Here is a 22,197-nt window from a genome sequence, read left to right as displayed (position 1 = left end):
AGAATCTCCTAGGAAGTTGTCTTTTTTATTTGTCCCAGGAGAATTTACTGGGAAAAGAGTGGGCCATTAGGACCCAGGACTGAGCTCTGTGTGCCCCCAAATGGGTTATATTTGTGTTTCCACCTGGCCGTGGCATCCTTTCCACCTTTCTCTTCCCACTGTCCTCCACCCATCCTTAAGAACCTTGTTTAAAGAGGCGAATGGGAGACAACAGCCAACCGAACAATGTCTAAATTTATAATAAGGTTCTGCTGAAATGATTTTGAATCTAATCAAACTTTTGGAGCCGTGGGATTAGAGTTTGTAGAAAAGTTAACTTTGCCTATATATCTGTCATTTTACCTCCCACTGGAAAGTACATCACCACCAAACTGAGACAAAAAGACACCAATTTAAAAAAACTCACAAAAGTGTAAAAATGCTCTTAGTAGTGCTCTTTGGAAGCCTCCAGTCACCATGTAGGCCCCTGCCTCAGTCTGCCCTCCTTCATGGTTACTTATAGCCTGAAGGCCTGGCGGGCTGTCTGTGCACCTTCGGGACCGGTGTCAGGCTCCTTGCCCACCGCCTGACGGGAATACTGGGTTTCACCTTGCCCCCCTCCTGCTGGCTGGCTCCCTCTGCTTCTAGGGGTTCCCCCGGGGTCCTCAGCATCACAGTCTCCACTAGCCTCTGCCCGTGCCCTCTTCATGCCCCCAGGATTTTCTTCTAACGGGTCTCTCACTGCTCCTACTTGTTCTGGAAGTTCTGGGCCTGCCTGTCCTCCCTCTGGGCCTTGAGCTGCAGCTTCTCCTTCTTGGCTACGAGGGTGGCCTGCAGTTCCCCCAAAGTCTTGTGCAGGAAACTGTAGGCAGCATGTTCCCCTCCCCAACACCCTCCTGGGTCCTGATGAGCTGCAGGTTATGCGAGGCCCAGTACTGGTAGCGCCGGGCAGCCACCTGGGGCAGCTCGGTAACACTGTGCGCGAAATCCAGCTCTGCCTCAAAGGCGCAAGCCTATGGCCAGAACTCACCCATGTCCTGCAGGGAGCTCATCTCCTGAGAAGCTTCATCATTCCGCAACATGCTCCCACAACAACTTTCATGCTATGATAGCGGGATTCCAGCTCCTGGGAGTAGGGACCGTAGTTGATGAGAATTTGGCGCTTGACGGCGTTCACGTTCGCCTTGCGCACATAGATGGAAAAACAGGTTCTGGTTCACGGTGGCCATGAGCTTCACGTGCACATCATGGGGGCCAAGGCTGCTCAGCACCAGAAGGGAAGGATGGGCAAACTGCCACTCAAGCACACGGGTACAGCGAGGAAACCACAGCATCCACCAGCTTGTACGTGTTCGTCTGGAAGATCAAGGTGGGGCCTCCAGGGAGGTGCATCAGCTTAATGTAAATACTGGTCTCCATTTTGCTCAAGACCAGTAAATATGTGACTCGGCAGGACCCAGCCAGTACCACAGAATCCTGCAAAGAGTTTGTCTTTCGTCCCCGCAGGCAGGCGGTGGCTGTGAGCAGCTCCACGAGACCGTGCAAACAGCCGGAGCAGCTGTAGGTTGCCGCCTCTCCGCAGCTCGGCTAAACACGAAAGAGTGCGGCTGCGCAGCGTGAGCCTCGCGATAGCTGAGCTGCGTGCCCCCAGGCGCATGCGCGTGCTCTTAGGCTCCAGCGACCGCCTTGAGTGCCGCCTCCCGCAGTCTCTCCCACGAAGTTGCCAGTGTCTGCTGCTTCCTGCACGCTCTGCTCACCTCCTGCACCACTGTGAAGAGTAACCGGTAATCCACTGTGCTATATACACATAGGGCTTTCAAAATACGAGAAAACTGAGGTTTCTGGTTTCCGACAGAGGTACAAGATGGGCTATGTTGGGGAGAACAGATAAGAGTAAAATATAGTTCTTGTTAAATTAGGCATTGCTGTGGGGAGGCTTGAAATCCGTTCACCTTGACAAATGCTCAGAGCACATGTTTTCATCTCTGATCACCTTTGCGGTTTATTCAGGATCCACCCATCCCCATTCTGCTCTACACAGCTGGGGGCAGGGGGTGGGTTCCATCACCCCTCCAGGTGTTTTTTGTTTTTTGTTTTTTTAAGTGTTTTTTTGATCAGTGTTTAAAATGGCTTTATTACTGAACTAAACTCGGTTCTGCTCACCTGCCCAGAGTAAAGCCAGTGTACTGACACCAGGTTGTGAGGAAAGAAAGTTGCAGTGTTTATTGCAGGGCATCAAGCAAAGAGTCCAGGCAGCTAGTGCTTAAAAGGCCCAAATTCCCTGATGGCCTTCAGGGAAAGGTTCTTAAAGACGGGGTGAGGGAGGGGTTGGGGGTTGTGGGTTGTGTGATCAGCTCCTGGACATTCTTCTGATTGGTTGGTGATGAGGTAACTGGGAGTCAACATTGTCAACCTGCTGGTTCCAACCGGTCTGGGATCTACCTGCTTGTGGGCAGCGTACAGGTAACTTCTTTCACCTGGTGGGGATTTCAGTATCAGCAAAACGGCTCAAAGCATGTGGCTCAGAATATTATCTATAGTCTTTGAGAAGGAACTAAAGGTCCTTGATTTTGTTTTATGACTAAACTGTTATTATTTTGCCTTCCCTGACTGTTTTCCTTTGTTTCTGCATTTTATCACTTCTCTTATTAAATTCATTCTTTGGAACTTCGGGAAGGCCTAGGAGGCTAAAATTTTTCTACAAAGAAGAGGCGGGCAGAGGCCATGGGGGTGGGGAGTCTGTTCGGGGAAGGCCCCGCAGGGTCCTGCTTGTTTACAACTTCAGACTGGCTCTTTGTTCAAATCACAGACACCTGGTGAACCATTTCCACCTCCTTATTCTGGCATCACTAAGTGTTTCTGTGGCTCAACGTACAAGTGGCTATCTCTCCCCACCCCCACTTTCTCCTTTTGCCCCCCCTCTCCTTCCTGTCCCCACCTTGTTGGCTCAAGCTGATATGAGAGCTATAGCCTTTATATTCCTGAAAAGAGTTCACTGTGTTACTCCCCTACAATTATAGAAAACACCGGGCTCTACACGGGATCCCATGGAAGCCCTTCTCATTAGAACTGAGGTTGGCCACAGGCACCCTCGTCCTTCTGCTTTGGGGTGGGAGTCACAGCACACATATAACTCTCTCCAAAGATGGAACCCTCACATATCCTCTCTCAGGCCTTTCTTTCAATGTTTTTATGTCCTTGGGGGGCTTTCCAGAATCATGCACTTGTTTTCCAATATTTCCTTTGCAAACTTCATATTGCTCTGGCCTATCACTTGGAATTTTATGTTTGGTTTGATCTTGCTATTATATTCATATCACTGAAAAGTAATGGGTCCAGGATTTAAACCTAGGTCAACCTGACTCGAAAGCACCTACTCCATAAGATGTCCCCAGACACAAGTCCACTGTCTCTCACCCCTCCCCATCTCTATCAATATCATCTTGCCTCTTTGACCTCTTTAAATGCCCTAAGAAAGTGGCGTTCTTGCCACACTCTGTTGGAAAACTTTAGTTTGATTTCTGAAGGAGAATGTATTCCAGCTCTTACATACTAACTTTAAAGAACCCACTAACATAATATCTCTTCTCTTTCCTTTCATATTCTTTATCCAGGAAGTTTCTTTGTGGGAACGCCTATATGACAACTGATCTTCCCACCCAGCATCTTAGAATATGACAAGAGTTATTTTCCTTCTCAGATAGACCTTGTATAATCAGCAACTGTATTAATATCAGAAATGTTCACCTGAGCGTTCTGTATAACCCATTTTTTCAATAAATAGATTTGGCTGCCAAGTAGCATAATTTGTTCAGTTTTCCCTTTGAAATATATTTAATCACAAACTAGAGGTTCACATGGGCCTATATTTACAGACTGTTTGATAACTCCAATAATTGCAAATTTATTTGGTTATATTTTCAAAAAGCAAAAGAATGGCAGTGTAATGTATGCAAGAAATTTTAACTGGAGTCAGAAGAGTAATAATACCTGCCCAGACACCCACATAAGATTATTGGTAAATGTATATAATAGAACTTTGTAAAACGTAAAGGGATTTTAATACTATTACCCACCCCCACTCTTCGCTTCATAATGCACAGAAAAGTATTGGTTACATTCATCAAGAAACTGCACATAATCCAAAGATACGTAGTTGAAACAACACTTTATTATTAAAAGTTTTATATTTATCAACATTGAAATTTTCCCTTATGAAGTCAGCAAGAGTACTTTGGAGGGGAACATTGCTTTAATTCTGACTCACTAAATTATTTGTAAACTACTGAATACTTTGAACACATGCTTGAATACATTTGTAATATATCAGGACCATGATGCAAAGGCAAAATATGCAGACAGCATCTTTGTATTTTACCTTTATGTTTGCCAATTATTTATCTTGCACTTCCCCATATTTCACTTGATGCATTCTATTCAAATAATACACAGTGAGATCAAACCACAAGAACTCCAAATGCTCAGTCTATGTTTGCCAGCCAGTAAATAGGTTCTCTTTCAACTTCATTTAAATAACAGCTCCTGGAACTTAATATAATGAAAGGAGCCTGAAATAAAAAGATTGCTCTGCTTTACATGAAACATTCCTCCACACACATTTCAGTAAAGCCAGCATCTCTGAATCATCCCTTTGATAATTATTGGATAAAACAATTTCCAATTACACAAGAGAAATTATATAACACAAGTGCAAGTTGAGTGAATAATAGATTTAATTAAAACGGGCACAGGTGGAAATAGCCTTAGAGGAGGGGCAGAGTGGTCATTTCTTAAAATGAAATTAAAGGGAAAAAGGTAAGCACAGTAATAAAAAGAAAACCTAAGTAACCTATAAATAAATACCTAAGTCAATTTAAAGGTTAAATATTTTTTCCTGAAATCTCATTACCTTAGCCAAATTTTCCAAAGAATAATTCTGTATCCTTTGAATGCATGCACACCATAGTCCTTGTTAGAATTTATACTGATAAAATGATAGGGGAACACTTAGCACTAACTTAAGCTATACAAGTTAGGTACTCGATGTGAACTATGTAAGCTCCATATTTATGTTAATTTCTACCATAACATCATGGCAGAAGTTTGTCTTATGATCTGTAGCTCTTTTACAAAGTACTTAAAACTTCCTTTTGGTTGTGATCCATAGTACCTACGAATATGAACCTATTGCTATGCTCATATATACTATATATGATAGATATACACACATACATTAATTTTGCTTTGGTTTTTTACTCCCATTTCCCCTTATTTGACTGTAGACTTTGAGGACCAAGAGAGTGAGTTATCAAGTTATCAACTCGTATATACTGAGTGATATGTGTGTGTGTATATATATATATAGAGAGAGAGAGAGAGAGAGAGAGGTGTCTTTTTTTTTAATTCAAAAAATGTTGTTTTAGGATCTATCCATGTTGTGAATTATAAATCTAATTGATTGCTTCTTGCTACTATAAGGAATCCATAATATGTGTCCAATATATGCATCTATTACTTATAGGTATATTTATGTATACTATGTGCATATATATAATTTAGAGAGATCAGCGTGCATAGAGAGATATCAATATATATGCCACTTGAGATGGTTGTTCTCTTACTCTCTGTACATTCCCTGCTCAACCAGTGTCTGCTTCACTCACATGACTCCTCTTAATTATGGGGCTTAATTAGTAACCACCTACCTGCTTGGCCCAGCTGCTTGTTTCCCTGGTAACTGATGAGCCAACCTGAAATCAATTCCCCCTATAAATGATAGCTTCCTTCTCCCCCAAGTAGCAAAGATTGCTACTGTGTCCTGCCTGTCCTCTGCTGCCTACGCTCCAGGACCTTGGGTTTGGATGTGTAATATCCCCTGTCCAATAAGCTGTTGATGTCTCTGTCGCTGTCTCTCTGCTCTTTCTTCTGTCTCGAGGCTGGGCAGCTACAAGGCTTGCAGGCCTGCAGGGTGTAGCCCAGCACAGATAGTCAAGGGGATGAGGAATACAGAAAAACTAACAAAATAAAACAGAAGATACTTTGAAGTTTAAGGGAGTGCAAAGTTTTTTTTTAAATAGAGGATTAATTAAAATATCTTCATCTTAGATAATTGGGTACTTATGGCTTGTCATAAAAAGTGTTGCATCTTAAAACAACTTCAAGGAAAACAAAATTACCGTGCCCTAAAAACTGTTGGAGGGAACAAAAAGGGGCTTCTGTGTTGCCAATGACCTGATGTTGTAGAGAGTTAGAATAAAATTGTTTCATAAATTACGAGGCTGGAGGTCATAGAGGTTTTCCTACATTTTTCTATTGTCAGGGAGTTGTAACTTTCGCACTTAGGCCTTTAAATAAAACTGGATTCTATTTTTGTAAGTACTATAAGATGGTAAGGCAGTTTTTCCAACATCACTTTAAAGGAGCCATTTTTATAACACCATATGTGTAATACACTTTATATAGATATTATATACCATATATGCTTATATGTACTATGTGTATAAAAAGAAAAAAGCAAATTCTAAAATTAAATACAATTGTTTAATATGTTTACTTGGTTAAATTAATTCAAGGTTAGATTGTTTCACTTGAATCTGAAGCAGGCTTGAACAACAGAGGTATTATGAAATATTTCTGAGATGATACCATATTAAAATATATTTTGTCTGCCATTGATTCACCACACCTATTAGGAAGAAGAAACTGAGAAAATAATTAAAAGTCTATGGTAATAGTCTCAGGCTTGAGATGAAATAAGCCTTATAGAAGGAAGTGACTGTTGGTACTTCTGATTTACAGATAAGAAAACAAAGGCTCATTAGTGCTAAGTAACTTTCTCTGAGATTTCATTTAGTGAAAAGATTATCTAAGATTTATATGTAGCTCTGTCCGTCTACTCTTAAACTCAGGCTTCATGCATTAAACCAGGAGTCTGCTTACTTTTTCTCAAAAGGGCCAGATGTAAATAAGCTTTGCAATCCATATTGTGTCTGTTGCAACTACTGTCATTATAGGACAGAAGGAGCTATAGACAACATATAAACAAATAAGCATGGCTGTATTCCAATAAAGTGCTGTTTATAGACAATTTTAATTTCATAAAATTTTTACATCATGAAATATTATTCTCCCCTCAGTTTTTTCAACTCTTTGAAGTCTAACAAATTGTTTGCTTACATGCTGTATACAAACAGGTGGCAGCCTGGATTTGACCCGTGGTCTTTAATTTTTCAACATCTGCACAAAACTGTGTTAAACTTAGGCAGTCAGAAAAGGGCTGAAGTTTGTGTTCTGCTGTGAGATGCTGCAGTGAGATCATTTTGCCTTAAGGATGTAGGTGAAGTGATTTTTATGGCATCAAAAATAGATAGCCAGCAGCCAGACAAAAGTGCAAGCCAAAGTTTAAAAGTTAGTAATGGTAAGTATTTAGAAGTCATTCCCATGAGGTTATAACTCAAGCTGAAATAGTATTGAAAATGTGACTTTGGATATAGCCAGAACTATGCAGTGGGAGGGGAGAAAGTAACAAGAGGATGTGATGTGTATGCAGGTATCGGTGAAAAGGGTAGAATGAAGATGAACAAATTCATGGGAAATAGGGAAGGAGATAGTTTCATGAAAGAGGAGCAGGGCTAATGACATCCAAGTGGACAAGGAAAAATTCATGGCTTCATTTAACATCTGAGTAGGTTGACAATGATCTCTGATAGAAGAGCCACTATAGACAGGTTAGTGTAGGAGCAGGTTACAGATGCTTAAGTAGGTGGCAGAAGGAGGAGACCCGGCTTTCCATTAGAAATGAACTTTTTGAAAGGAGACTAACCTGTATTAGTTTTATGCTGAGGACTGAAGGGGCAAGTGGACAGAATAGTTTCCAGAATTCAGTGAGACCTGAGGCTAAGAAGGAGGGTCAGGGTCCCCAAGCTGCAAATGTGGAGGGCACAGCTACTGCTAGAGGTCTGGCCTTCCAGAAAAAGTCTTCTAATTGGAGAAGACCTAACAGTTCTTAGGCATTTAACAAAATGGCTATAGACAGATCTTTGCCTGTAAAATATTGGCTAGTGTTGCATTTCAGATATCTGAAAATATTTTAACCGAGCGATTTACTTCATTTGATTAGAGTACATCTGAACATATTGTGATAAATACACATTGTATGCTGTTTTGGTAATTGAAATACATACTGGATTTGTTATTACATAAAATACGAATTTCTCCTTCTGCAGTCTTTAGTAACCAAAATTCTCTGCCACCTGTTTCACAAATTTATAATCAACTTTAATACCTTAATTCAATTTAAAAATATTAACCCCAAATATTTTTGACATATTGTTTGGATAGAAAAAAACTGTACTCTAATAAACCAATTGACATTTCTTTTTCTTTTTTTTATATATTATCTCTGTTTACCTACCTTGGATAAGATTAATTCATTGAGTCACTAAATGTCTCATGTATGGTATTTTCCTAGACACTGTGGAGGATACTAATTAGAAAACAACATTCCTAGCATATGATGGCTGCAATCAGTTTGTAGGGAATAAAGTCATCTACAAATAAATATATTGGAATTCAGAAGAGAAAAGGACTGGAGGAAAAGAGATAAAGTGGCAGCTTCATGAAGGATATGATATCTGAGTTCAGAATTTAAGAATGGGATATGCCAAGTGACAGGTTATTTTCCAGTTACAGGGAGCAGAGAAGATGTCTCCCTCCAACAGCAATAATTGAAAATAAGCAGGCCCTGGGTACAACCAACACCATCTTAAATGGAAATAAATCAGCAGTGATGCAGTCCTTGGGATAGATCGCTCTCTGGGGAATTACCATTCTATCTACCAGATTCTATAACAATGGGCAAAGTGACAATATCAAACTTTTAATAATGCTCAGTAAGCACTTTACCCTAATATGTTGTGACCACAGAATTTGTAGCAACTCATAAAACACACTATGTGATCACCTCCTCAATAAATTCCTTCTAAACCTTTGAACTTGACACATTGTAATCCAGTTTGGAACAGTAACAGTATGTTTTATTCTCTTGGAATTTGAGAAAATAAAATGACCTAAGTTTTTTACATTGAAAATCAAGATGCAAGTTCTTATAAACAGCTGCAAGCTTAATTGTCTCTAGTCAATTCTTAAATTACTAAAAGGAGAATTGATGTCTGAAAAAAAAACCAGAAGAAATAGAGGCTTGAGAAAGATACGCTTCACAAACCTGGTTAAATAATGCTTATTCCTTCACAGCTAGCTTATTGTCTTACCAATGTGGAAGCTAGGATTTTAAAAATATTTGTAGTTACAAATATCTGCTCAGTATTACCTTTAATTTGTTTTATATTTTCTTTTGTATTTATTTTTTCTGACAACTTCATCAGTGTCTGTTTGGCAACAATGGGGACTTAGTATGATGTGGTGATTATCACAAGCAAATTCTGAATATATGGTCCCGTTCCAGAGCTCTCAAAGCAATTGACTGTGGCCTCTGTAGGAGATGTATCATGGGTCAACCTATTCTGTTGCCCAGACCTGCATCTCTGCCCCTGAAGAATTGTTCTCAAGAGGACTCACCAATAAATCTCATAGGTGTAAATATCAGTGTGTCAGAACCCATATCACACAGAACCCAAGCTAAGTTGGATGTCCATTTTCTCCAAGTTCATCCGTAGATTCAGTGCAATTCTAGTAAAATCCAAATAGATTTCTCATGAAAATGACAAGTTGATTCTAAAAATGTGCATAAAAATGCATAGGATCTAGAATAGCCTTTTTTTCTTTGGGAAGAAAAAGTTACAACTTACACTACTTGATTTCAAGTTTTACTCTATAAGCCACAGTTATCAGGATATGATGGTATTGGTGGAAGGATAAACACATGGTCAATTGATTGGAGTTGAGAGACTAGAAATAGAACCATACATAGAGTGAATTGATTTTTTGACCAGAGCAATTCAGAGGAAAAAGTCATTGTAACAAAGAGAGTCTGGACCCATAGAGGCTAGATTCATGGAAACATGAAGTACAGATTCCCCAAACAGGTCACTGAGAATGATGACAAGTAGGGCTACTACTACTATACTTTGACTACTGAACCCAGGTATTCTACTTGTTTGGGAAACAGCATCATATAAGGCCATTGCATCCTGGTTGGATGGAGCATCATTCTTGTAGCATAACATCTCAAAGTGGGAACCTCATCTTTGCCTTCAGAAGACCATTCCATCACTCTATCAGTGTGAATCTGTACTTCTGTGGAGTATTGTAAGTGATAAGACCAGTGAATCCCTTGACCACATGCTTTAATTTATGCAATAGCTTTTCTTTTTTTTAGTTTTAGAAAAGGAAGCACCTACATTATTACTGTAAAATTTTCCTAATCCAAACATGGAATTTCACTAGTCCACCTCACATTTTATGATTCTAAATTGTCTTAGAATCATAAAATTGTCTTAAGTTTGTATCTACAGTATGGTCTTGTCCTTTCATTTAATTTGGAAAATGTATTAAAATTCTCCGCCCTCCCCCCCAAAGAAAAGTAGAGTCATGTACCCACTGCCTCACCATTACTGGTTCTTATGAAGGCCAACCTCCAAGATGGTACCGTTGAGTTTTACTTGCATATATTCATCCTCTTCTATAGTCTTCTCTCACACTGAATGGAGTTAACCAATATAACCAATAGGATATTGTGGAAATGATACTATGTGACTTCCAGAGCTATTCCACTAACATGCTCCTTCCACCTTGCTCCCTAATAGCTCATTTGCTCAGGCAGAAGCACTTATCAGCGTCCAAAGAAGTCCAGACAACCTTATACAGGTTCCATGTCACAAGGAATTGAGATCCCTACAAAAACCAGCGCTTACTGACCAGGTACGTGAGTGAGACATCGTGGAAGTAGATCTCCACATGCAGTTAATCCTTCAGATGACTAAAGCCTCAGATGACATGTTGAGTACAACCTTAGCTACTATAACCATCTAGCTAAGCAACTCCCAGACTCCTGACCCAAAAAAACCTGTGTAATAAATACATGTTTATTTTTTTAAGCCACTAAATTTGGGTGCATTTTTATGCCACCATAGATAAATAAAGTAGCTATAAAATGTATCCCTTAGTATAATGCAGTTTTACGTGTAATCCCATATGTGAACCAAACAGTAAATCCTTGGGAATGGTACTGGCTAAAACCCTGTAAGGAGGAAAGAAAAACTCAATCCCAGAATGTTGATTCCATTCAAGGTGAACTGCTGTCCTTTCTGAAGCAATTAAATGACCATCCCTTAAAAGATGGTGCTGTATTGGGAACCCAGTGTAGGTTTTGGTCGACAGCAGTTGGACATATGGCAGCAGCAGTAGCCACCTCAGCCTTGGAGCCCATGTTACTGAGCCTATGTATAGCATCCATTCTTGCCATCACGGCTCCTCCTCCCATGTGCCCACTATCCCAGCACCGAGGTGACCAATGAAGAAACTAGTTAATGTCAACTGGCCACGTCATTTTGCTTACTTGTGAATTTAGACCCTACTTTGTAGGCAGGTAAAAGGTGCCCCTTTGGAGAGATATCCTAGCATGCACCATACCACTGGGCATTTAGAAAAATTCACTGATGTGGTAAGCTCTTGAATCTTCATAGAGTTTATCTTCTTTCCTAAAGATTGTACATGCCTTACCAAGACATCCAGCACACTTGCCACTTTTTGCTTATTCAGTCTGATCAACCTGATATCTTTATATAGTGGACTAATGTGGTGTGCATGGAATTATCCAGGCAGACCAGATACCTCTGCACTATATTTTAACTCATGTTATGGCCCAGTATATGGTCCATCTTGGTATACACTGCATGTACACTTGAAAAGAGCATGCATTTTACGATTATTAGGTTTAATGTTTTATAAATTAAATGTAATCAAGTTATGTAATTGCATGTTCAGTTCTTGTATGTTACTATATATCCCATCACTACTTCTGTATCTATATATCGCTATTGATACTTTTGTCTCAGTTGTCTACCCATTACTGAAAATAGGGTGTTAACTATGCAACTATGAATGTGCATTTGTCTATTTTTCTATCTAGTTTTGTTTTCTTAATGTGTCTTATAGTTCTGTTATTAGATTCATAGGCATTTAGGATTTATATATCTTCTTGATGAATTAGTTATTTTATGATTCTGAGTGGTCCCTATTTATCTTTTTTATTTTAAGTCAACTTTGTCTGATATTAATATAACCATACCATATTTCTTATGCTTAGTGTTTTCCTAGTGTGTAGTTCCATCCTTTTACATTCAGCCTACTTCTATCTTTGTATGTAAAGTGCTTGCTCTTGATACCACAAAATAGTTGGGTCTTTTTAATCCAGTCTGACCATCTCTGCTTTTTAATTACAATGTTTAGTACATTTATATTTAATATCATTAATTGTATAGGTTGGTTTAATTCAGTTATTTGCAATGTGTCCTTTAGTGATACTATCTGCTTTTGGCTTTCTTCTTCTCCTTTCCTGACAGCTTTGGAGTTGATCAAATACGTTTTATTATTCTATCTTCTTTATAGACTTTTTAGCCGTATTTCTTTAAATTATAATTTTATTAGTTTTCCTAGGGGTAATGATATGCACCTTACCCAAGTTTACCTAGGTTCAGTATTATAAAATTACAAGTAAAATGTCAAAACAGTAGTGAAATTCCATTTATCTCCCATCCTTAGTGTTATTGTTTTCATATATTTTACATCTGCTTATGAAATCTGGCAATATAATGTTATACGTTTTGTTTTAATCATCTTTAGAAAAATTAAAAGAAAAAATGTATTTTATATTTATCTACATATTTGCCATTTCCTCTGTTTTTCATTCCTTATGGAAGATCTAAGTTTCCATCTGCTGTAATTTCTCTTCAATCTCAAAAGTTCCTCATTTCCTGAAATTCAGGTGTGCTGCTGACAGTTTTTCTCAGCTGTCATTATCTGAAATACCTTTTTTTCTGTCTTTTTAAGGGATATTGTCATTACTTTCAGAATTTTAGGTTGACCATTCAGCACTGTTTTACATCCAGAACTTTAAATATGTTGATCCATTTTCCTTTGCCTGCCTTGTTTCCAATGAGAAGTCATCAATCCTTCATAATCTTGTTGTTCTATATCTAATGTTTCTTTTTCTCTGCCTGATTTTAAGATTTTCTCTTTATTTTCAGTTTTAAGCATACTTAGGCATGGTGTACCATGTCATGTGTTTTTTTTTTATATTTAACCTTCTTGAGATTGGAAATCAACAATTCTTGGTATATAAATTGATGTTTCTTATGAATTTAGGAAAGTTTTGGCAATTACGTTTCAAGTATTCTCATTGACCATCCCCTCTCTCGTCTCCTACTGGGACTTAAATTACATTAGGTTACATTGTTTGAGATTAACTACAAGTCACTGAGTTAATGTTTTGTTAGTTCATTTTTCCAACATTTTCCCCTGTATTTTTCAGACTGAATAATTTCCATTGAATGTCTCAAGTCTAATGTCCCTTTCATTTCCTGACTCTGGTTCTAATAAGTTTATCCTGTAATTTATTTTCAGATACTGTATTTTGCAATTCTAGAATTTCTATTTGGTTCTTTATATAGCTTCTGTGACTATTCTGAGATTTGCCATTTGTTTACTCTTTATCACCAATTTTTTCCTTTGTTTTAAAACGTATTAATAATAACTGCTTTTAAACTCTTTGTATGCTAATACCAACATTTGTGTTTATCACCTTTTTTAAAAAAATTGGAAGTGGATCATGTTTTCATAATTTTTGGCTATCCATGAATTTTTAAAAAATGTAATCTTCACATTGTGTCATATATTGAAGGGAGCCTAACTTATGCCACCTTTTAAAAAGTATTTTGACTTTTAGCAGGCAGTTAAATTGCTGACAGGTCTTTTTGGTCCTTCCAGGCTTAGTTATATCCTTTGTTAGGGTAGATTTATTGCCATTCAAAACTTGGCCTTAGAGAAGTTCCTCACTGTAGTAAGGCATCCTCACCACTGCGGTGTGACCTTTCTAGGACTTAACATTGTATACACAAGGTGCTCAGCACGGTCTTTCCATTATGGTTGGACTGGAAGGCCAGTGTCTCTCAGAACTACACAACCTACAGTCCCAGCACTGCACAACTTCTGGTATCATTCAGCTTTCAGCCTCACAGCAGGGAATCTCTGCTGGGCCTCAGGGAATCTCACCTTGCACGTGTGCAGCCCAGCTCTTGGCCAAGGATCCACAATGAATGACCACACAGACTTCTGAAGTGTTCCCTCTGTACAGCTCTCTCTTTTACAATGAATGCCCTGCAAATTCCAGCTACGTAAGCACTCCACGGCTCTCATTTTTTATCCTCAACTTGGAAAACAGGGTTGCTTAGCCTCCACCTACTATTCTATGGCAGGAAAATGTTAGTAGTTGATCCTCCACTTTTAAGGAATTAAAATATCCTTCAAGGCTTATTTTATTTTATTTTTTTATTATTTTTATTTTTATTATTTGCAGTACACGGGCCTCTCACTGTTGTGGCCTCTCCAGTTGCGGAGCACAGGCTCCGGACGCGCAGGCCCAGCAGCCATGGCTCACGGGCCCAGCCACTCAGCGGCATGTGGGATCCTCCCAGACGGGGCACGAACCCGTGTCCCCTGCATCGGCAGGCAGACTCTCAACCACTGCACCACCAGGGAAGCCCAAGGCTTATTTTAAATGCTACTAAACTTTTCCTCATCCCTACTACCAGGAATCACCAGTAGTTACCCAGATATTCTCTTTGTACAGATCTTAATAACCTTTAGTTAGTAGCTGGCCTTGAGGATAAATACGTTCTTGCTTAATATCCCTTGTTTAGACCAAGTTCCTTAAGGGCAGGTATATTTGTGATGGTGAAAGGGAGTGAGCGTGGGATTCAGTTTTAGGAGCTCATGAGATTTAGAATTAGAAATGGCTCTACCGTTTTCTGGTTCTAACTTACATGGTCTTAGAAATTTATCTAACCTCTCTGAATGTCAAATCTCAAGTTTATGGTATCTATGACCAACTAGTTATAGATCAAATTGTCATGAGGATAAAGTGAGATAATATACACAAGTGAAATTTTAACCAATAAAGGGCTCATAAAAGTATCAGTTAAAGCACTGTGAGCAGGTCAACATCATCTTTATATTCATAATCATCCTAATACCTCATAAGGTAAAATTTTATGTTAATTTTTTTAATGGTAGTGATAAAAATCTCACCTTGGAATATTTAAGTGCACACAGAATTCATGGCCCTGAAGGGTAATGTTTACTACTGAAATAAATTCTATGTAACTTTTTACATTTAAAAAATTAAACCTAGGGCTTCCCTGGTGGCGCAGTGGTTGGGAGTCCACCTGCCGATGCAGGGGACGCAGGTTCATGCCCCGGTCCGGGAGGATCCCGCATGCTGCGGAGCGTCTGGGCCCGTGGGCCATGGCCACTGAGCCTGCGCGTCTGGAGCCCGTGCTCCGCAACTGGAGAGGCCACGGCAGTGAGAGGCCCGCGTACCACAAAAAAAATAAATAAATAAAATAAATAAAATTAAAACTTGAAGAATATAGAACGCCACAGTGTTAAATAACTGGGTTTCCTTGAATCAGTGAAGAGTCAGATATATCAACTAACAAATGGCTATATTTCTTTAGCACTGCTCATATACAAGAGCCATAAACAGTAGTAAATGACATTTTTTGGATCTTTGTCATGAAACAGTCTTTGTTAACATAACCCCTTTCTACACAAGCTTTTATGCGTAATAAAACTACCCAGAGGTATGCTTGTAACATCTGGTGGTGCACAGCAGTATAATTCCAGTGAAATGACAAAGTTTGCACCAGGCAGGGTGAGGGAATGGATTAAAACTTGGTGTCATCAGCAAGTTTAATTATTTCTTAACGTAATTCTTCAGTGCTTTTGTGGAGGGCTTTTTAGAGGATTTGTTTCACCTAGTGAATACAACACTCTAGAAGTTCATGTATTTTCCTTCAAATAATAGCTCTTATATGGCTGTATTAAAATAATGAATTTTCATCATAGCAGGCTACCAATAGAACATAGCTCCAGTGGAGAAGAAAATTGGACACAATTGAATGCTCTGTGGCAAAACATTTAATAAAAGTAAATAAGGATGTCTAACAGGTTTAATAAACACCCTAAACTTGGTAGGATGCAGTCAGAAAATAATTTTGTTTTCCTACCACCAGGGCCTTCAGATATCCTCTGTGAGATCTCCATCCCCTCTCCCTGGATATTTTTAACAGATAGATTGCTTTTCTGATAACTTCTAGGTTTTAGAAGAGTGTCATTTTCAGGATAAAAATATCTAGTATAATCTAAATCAAAACCCACCTCTCACACAATTCAAGCATTTTCTCCCTACCCCTGTTCAAAATTGACCAAATGTTTGGGAACCAGCAAGGGGAAAGAAGGATTTTGGCATGGTTCCTCTCCACTCCACAGACTTTGTGAGGTAAGGGAGAGGAGAGAAAGGATGAGAAAGAAATTAGCAAAGTCCTTTTACTTGGTTAATGCTGGCTATAGTCCTCTGGTGATTGCTGAGTCAGAGATCCAAATGTTGGGTCTTTTATCGGATGTACATTGAAGGATTTTAGGAGACTAGTCACAGGAGCCTTCACTCTAAACCATTCTGACATGGTAATGCACTATATGGCTGACGTCATTCAAACTTCTTGGTCTCTTCCCCCATGTTACTCTCACCTCGACGCCCAGAGTCCTATCCATATGACAGTCTCAGCTACTGAGCCTACAGGAGAATCTCTCTTTCACTCTCTCACTCTCGTCTTATCTCTATGAATGTTTTCCATTTGCCCCAATCACTTGGCTTGAGACAAGGTAAAACACAGCTCTTCACTTATTGGAAGGGGAGGGAAGTGCACAAAAAACTCTGTCTTTCACATATTCTCTTCAAGGAAGTCTCTGTGGAATACTTTTCTGTTTTACTCATGTATATGTAGAAGATGGATATTTTCTGTAAAGTGAATTTGGTCTCCTCTTCAATTAGCCCAACAGAGATGTCTGTAGCCACACTTGTTAAAATGTAGGAACACTCTCCATAATTTACTCAAACTTGGGGGCAGTCGTCAAATCCCCAGGATGACTATAAAGGTCCCACCTCTCACTCTATTACACATATTTGTGCAAATTACTATTTTTGTTTCTAGTTTACTAGAATCTATCTGTTTTTGTTTCTGGTTTACCAGATCGACCATGAAGTTAATGATGCTTAAGTTTCAGGTCTCTTTACTTGCATGTGCCCCTTCTAAAGCTCTATACCTAACTGAATTTGTAATTTTTTGTTCTTTTTTCTTGGAGATGTCCCCCAAATTATGTAAGATTGAAGCTCCCAAAGTCTTGTTTTGCCTTTTTCTAGAGGGATATATTTGCAAAGTGTTCAGAGCAAAGGCAAAAGTGATTTCACTTGCTCAACTATTGACACCAGTCTTTGTCTTTTTCTTACCAACTCCCGCCTCCAAACTTCTACCCATATGTGCATGTTTAACTTTTCCTAGACTCTAGAGAATGACTTAATGTAATAATCAATTGTGAGAGTTGATTTAAACACACAGTAATTTACTCTGGTACAAATTTCCATAGATGTACCAACAAGTTAAGATCTCAGCATCTTGAGAAGTTTAGTATGGCATCCCAAACAGGAAACTACTGCCATGAATCATTTAATGCAGAAATAAACTTAATTTGTAGGTTTTGAAGGGGAGGTTGGCAGAGCAGGTGTTTGACTGACATACCTAATATTATGGGCACTCTATAAAGTTGTTAACTAAATTAGGTGACACGGGAGAACCATTGGGAAATTGATCACAATATGACAGAATAAGGAGATATGGATAATATCTCACTGGATTTTAAAAGTCTGTATACTGTTTTGACACAGAAGAAATTTCAAGTGTGTTCAGACTGTTGCTGTCTGACCTCAGCCAGAGCTTCAGGCTCCTGCACTCCTCCACAGCCTCCAAATTTGTGGGTCAGTTATAGCAAAGAAGTTTTACTTTGCCAACAACGTTTGGTAGGGACTGCCTGGGCACTGTGTTAAGATGGCATTTTTCTACCTCTGGATTCAGTCAAAAGCATTTCATGGTCAGTTAGTGATGCTGCCATAGGTACTGCGATGAAAAGTGATGACGTTTATGCTACATGTCTTCCATTCATGTATGAGGATAAGCAGATGTGCTGCCTAATAACTATTCTCATCATTATATCCATGTGTCAAGAGATACCCTACAGTCTATCTTGGCATTTTTGTGATTACATTTTGTACAATAATCTGAAATAAATACAAAATTCTTACATTTTGTATGTTCATTTTAAAACGTGTGACACTCAGCAGCACATCATAGCAAGGAATGATTGGAATAACTGAATAGAGCTTTTTCTTTCCCTATTTCTAATTCCTCTTCCTCAATGTATAAAATGTAATGCCATGTGTTATTCATCAACAGCAATGCAGTGCTGCCGAGCAAATGTCATTCAGTGAGGTTACCATATATATACGGCTGTGCATCAAAATGTTTCTATGTGGTTTGCGATTATCCAACATTATGGAAATGTGAATAACGAGTTAAGGCAAATAAGAAACATTTAGTCAAGTGGTGGAAAGGGAGAATTTTTCTCCATAGCAAATGTGTTGAAAGAACTCAGGTGAGAAGAAAAGGCTTCTTTTAGCTGCCACGCCAGAGCTGACAGAGACCTTGGCAATCCAAGTTGGCAGACATATATCACAGCCAAGCACCACAGACACCACTCTCTCTTATTCTGACATGAGCAGACTTGCAGGGCTGCTTCATGGTATCGAGTCAGGGACGTGAAGATAGACTCCTGAGACCAGAGAGAGATTGGTATTTTCCCTCTTTCAGTTAATGAGATTTTTCTTTGCCTTCATTTAATATTTCAGTGTCTAATGCCTTTGAGAGGGATGAAAGAAGCTAGTGTATTTAAAACCTCCTGTGTTTCAGGCAATAGGCTCAGTACTTTATACATATTAATTCATTTAACCATATATCTACTCTCTGATATACTTAAATCCACAATTTATATGTACTTAAATCCATAGTTTGCAGGTGAAGAAACTGCAGATCAGAAAGCTGAGGTAATTTGAGTTAGGTTACCCAAAATTTGAACCTGAGCTATCTCTCTTCAATTTGTTTTTTCTACTACATCACTCCACTTCATGATGAAAAATTACATTTTCCCCAGTTATTCGTTGTTCTTTGTTTTATCTGCCTGAATCTCCTCGATTATCTATTTCCCACTACCTCGTAGAAGCTGAGATAATTTTCTCACCATGTTTTGGAAATATGACCAACTTTGAAAAGAAATGTAAACTAAGTAATCTTCTCTTTTTTTTGCGGTATGCGGGCCTCTCACTGCCGTGGCCTCTCCCGTTGCGGAGCACAGGCTCCGGACGCACAGGCTCAGCGGCCATGGCTCACGGGCCCAGCTGCTCCGCGGCATGTGGGATCTTCCCGGACTGGGGCACAAACCCGTGTCCCCTGCATCAGCAGGCGGAATCTCAACCATTGCGCCACCAGGGAAGCCCCCAGTAATTTTCTATAATTTGGCCGTATTTCACATTCAATATTTTCCAAGTAGTTTCCTCTTTTTGCTTTTAAGGTAAGTAGAGGTAATGATATTTAGAGATAAGTTGATCTGTCTGCTCACCTAAAACTTTATTCTTTATGTTCTAGAAGGGCAGCAGAGCATCAGGGCAGGGGTCATTCTTGTGATAATCTGAGGAATACCATCGCTAGAGATTCTACATACCCTTGCAGAAGTTAACATCAACAACAGCTTTTAATATACTTGGCATCTCCTTCTACTGAAAGATCGTCTTCCTCTGCTTGTTGCTTCCCATTTGCAAGGGCTGACCTACATGTTCTCTTAGTTCTACCACAGTCTTTATCCTTTAAAATCCTTCCCCTCTCTTCACTCCCCTACTCCTGCTAAGTGAATCATTATGTCACATAGAAGTCATCATATCTGTAGGCTCCAGTATGGCACCAGATATGTATCTAAGTTCATTTGCAATAAAGATTGCAAATACACTGTTCTAATAAAAATAGCCTTTATCTATTGAGTACTTACTATGTGCTAGGCATTATTTTAAATGCCCTTCATGGATGTAATCAGTTAATCTTCAAAACAACATTGAATGTTGGTTTTAAGATTACCTGCATTTCAGGAAGTCAAGGTTATATAGCTAGCAAGGTTACATAGCTTGCTCAAGGTCTCACATTTTATTAAGTAGCAGAGCTAGGATTTGAATCCAGTTATTCTGGCTGCAAGCCCTGGATACTTAGCCATTACATCATCTAGCAGGCATTGCATAGCAGCTACTTTATCTGAATAATCTATTAGGCGATTAATACATCCAGTGATGTAAGAACAATTCCTAGTTGTATTTCTTCTGTATTGTACAGATAAAAACTGAACCTCAGGTTCTTTGTCTAAATTCAGTTATTGAGTAGTAGAATGAAGCGTGAGACTAGACTCTGTTTTATTTTTGATCTTGTGTTCTCTCCTGATCATGCTAACACCCTAGCAGTGTGTGTTATGCATTATATTTAAACCTCTCTTCTAGAGGATGAGCAATATGTTCTCACAGGAAAATGTTCATTACTATTACATGGCAGTAAATATTTTGAATCAACCTACAATTCCAGAGTGCAAAACAGCTTGTTTTGAAGAAATATCTTCTAACTTAAACACACACACACACACACACACACACACACACACACACACACACCCCAAAACAAAAACAAAAACTAGATAGTGTTGTGTAATTATTTATCTTTTAAAAAGAAAAGAAGGGCCTCTCTGTTGCGCAGTGGTTGAGAATCCACCTGCCAGTGCAGGGGACATGGGTTCGATCCCTGGTCCAGGAAGATCCCACATGCCGCGGAACAACTAAGCCCGTGTGCCACAACTACTGAGCCTGTGCTCTAGAGCCCGTGAGCCACAACTACTGAGCCCACGTGCTGCAACTACTGAAGCCCGCGTGCCTAGAGCCCATGCTCCACAGCGAGAGAAGCCACTTCAATGAGAAGCCCACGCACTGCAACGAAGAGTAGCCCCCTCTTGCCGCAACTAGAGAAAGCCTGCGCACAGAAATGAAGACCCAACATAGCCAAAAATAAATAAATAAAATAAATAAATTTAAAAAGAAAATGTAAAGGACTTTTTTTTTTTTTTTTGGTGGTATGTGGGCCTCTCACTGTTGTGGCCTCTCCTGTTGCAGAGCACAGGCTCCGGACACGCAGGTTCAGCGGCCATGGCTCATGGGCCCAGCCGCTCCGCGGCATGTGGGATCTTCCCGGACCGGGGCACGAACCCGTGTCCCCTGCATCAGCAGGCGGACTCTGAACCACTGCACCACCAGGGAAGGCCCTAAAGGACTTTTAAGTTGCCAAAATATATAGTTAAATCTTCAAGTTTTAATATTCCTCACAGGAAAAGTAAGCAAAGCAAAATTTGCTGGGGACAACGTGGAGACCAGGAACTTTTCATTCTGAATTTCTAGACTATCTTCATATACTTGTTAAGTGAGTTTATTTGTATTTTTAGAATTTTTCTTTAATTAGAAACCTCATATTATAAAATATTCTTTATTGTATACTAATATCCCTATTAGACCATTTCTACATATAATGAGCTTTGCCCCCTCTCAGTTCCCCCAGATGACCTTGAATTATTCATTTTAGCACATCATTATGTGGTATAAGGATATTTTCTGTATAGTAAGGTGGTGATGAAAATGGAATATGGTGTCAAAAGATTGATGTTTTTATCATATATAAAAATTTGACCTTAAGGAAGTTCTACGTTCTCAATCTCAGTTTCTTAGCCACTAAAATGTGGATAATAATGCCTATATTTCGTGGCTGTTTTAGGATTAAATGAAGTGTTTAACAGGTATTAGTTTCTTCCTCTTTTTCCTACCTCAGTATCTTAGTCAAGGTTATTTTGTGTCAAAGTATAGAAACTCATTTAAACTAGTTTAGGTATAAAATGAAAGTTGTTGAGTTGCAAACTCAGACAATCCAAGTAAAAGATAATCAACTAGGTCTCAAGACAGGTGGGAAGAGCAAACAGTAAGCTGTCAGGAACCTAAACAGTTATTTTAAAATTGTCTCT

General features: G+C 39.1%; 1 pseudogene; it reads right to left on the bottom strand.

Moving 5' to 3' along the window:
* Positions 1–496: 496 nt before the first annotated feature.
* The window catches only part of LOC114887592, a 43,729-nt pseudogene continuing 22,028 nt past the window's right edge, over positions 497–22,197 (bottom strand).

This window comes from Monodon monoceros, unplaced genomic scaffold, assembly GCF_005190385.1.
Source record: "Monodon monoceros isolate NGI ecotype Baffin Bay Population unplaced genomic scaffold, NGI_Narwhal_1 Super_Scaffold_7, whole genome shotgun sequence".
Taxonomy (NCBI): domain Eukaryota; kingdom Metazoa; phylum Chordata; class Mammalia; order Artiodactyla; family Monodontidae; genus Monodon; species Monodon monoceros.
The sequence above is the reverse complement of the archived record's forward strand: the minus strand, read 5'-3'. Positions and strand labels throughout refer to the sequence as shown.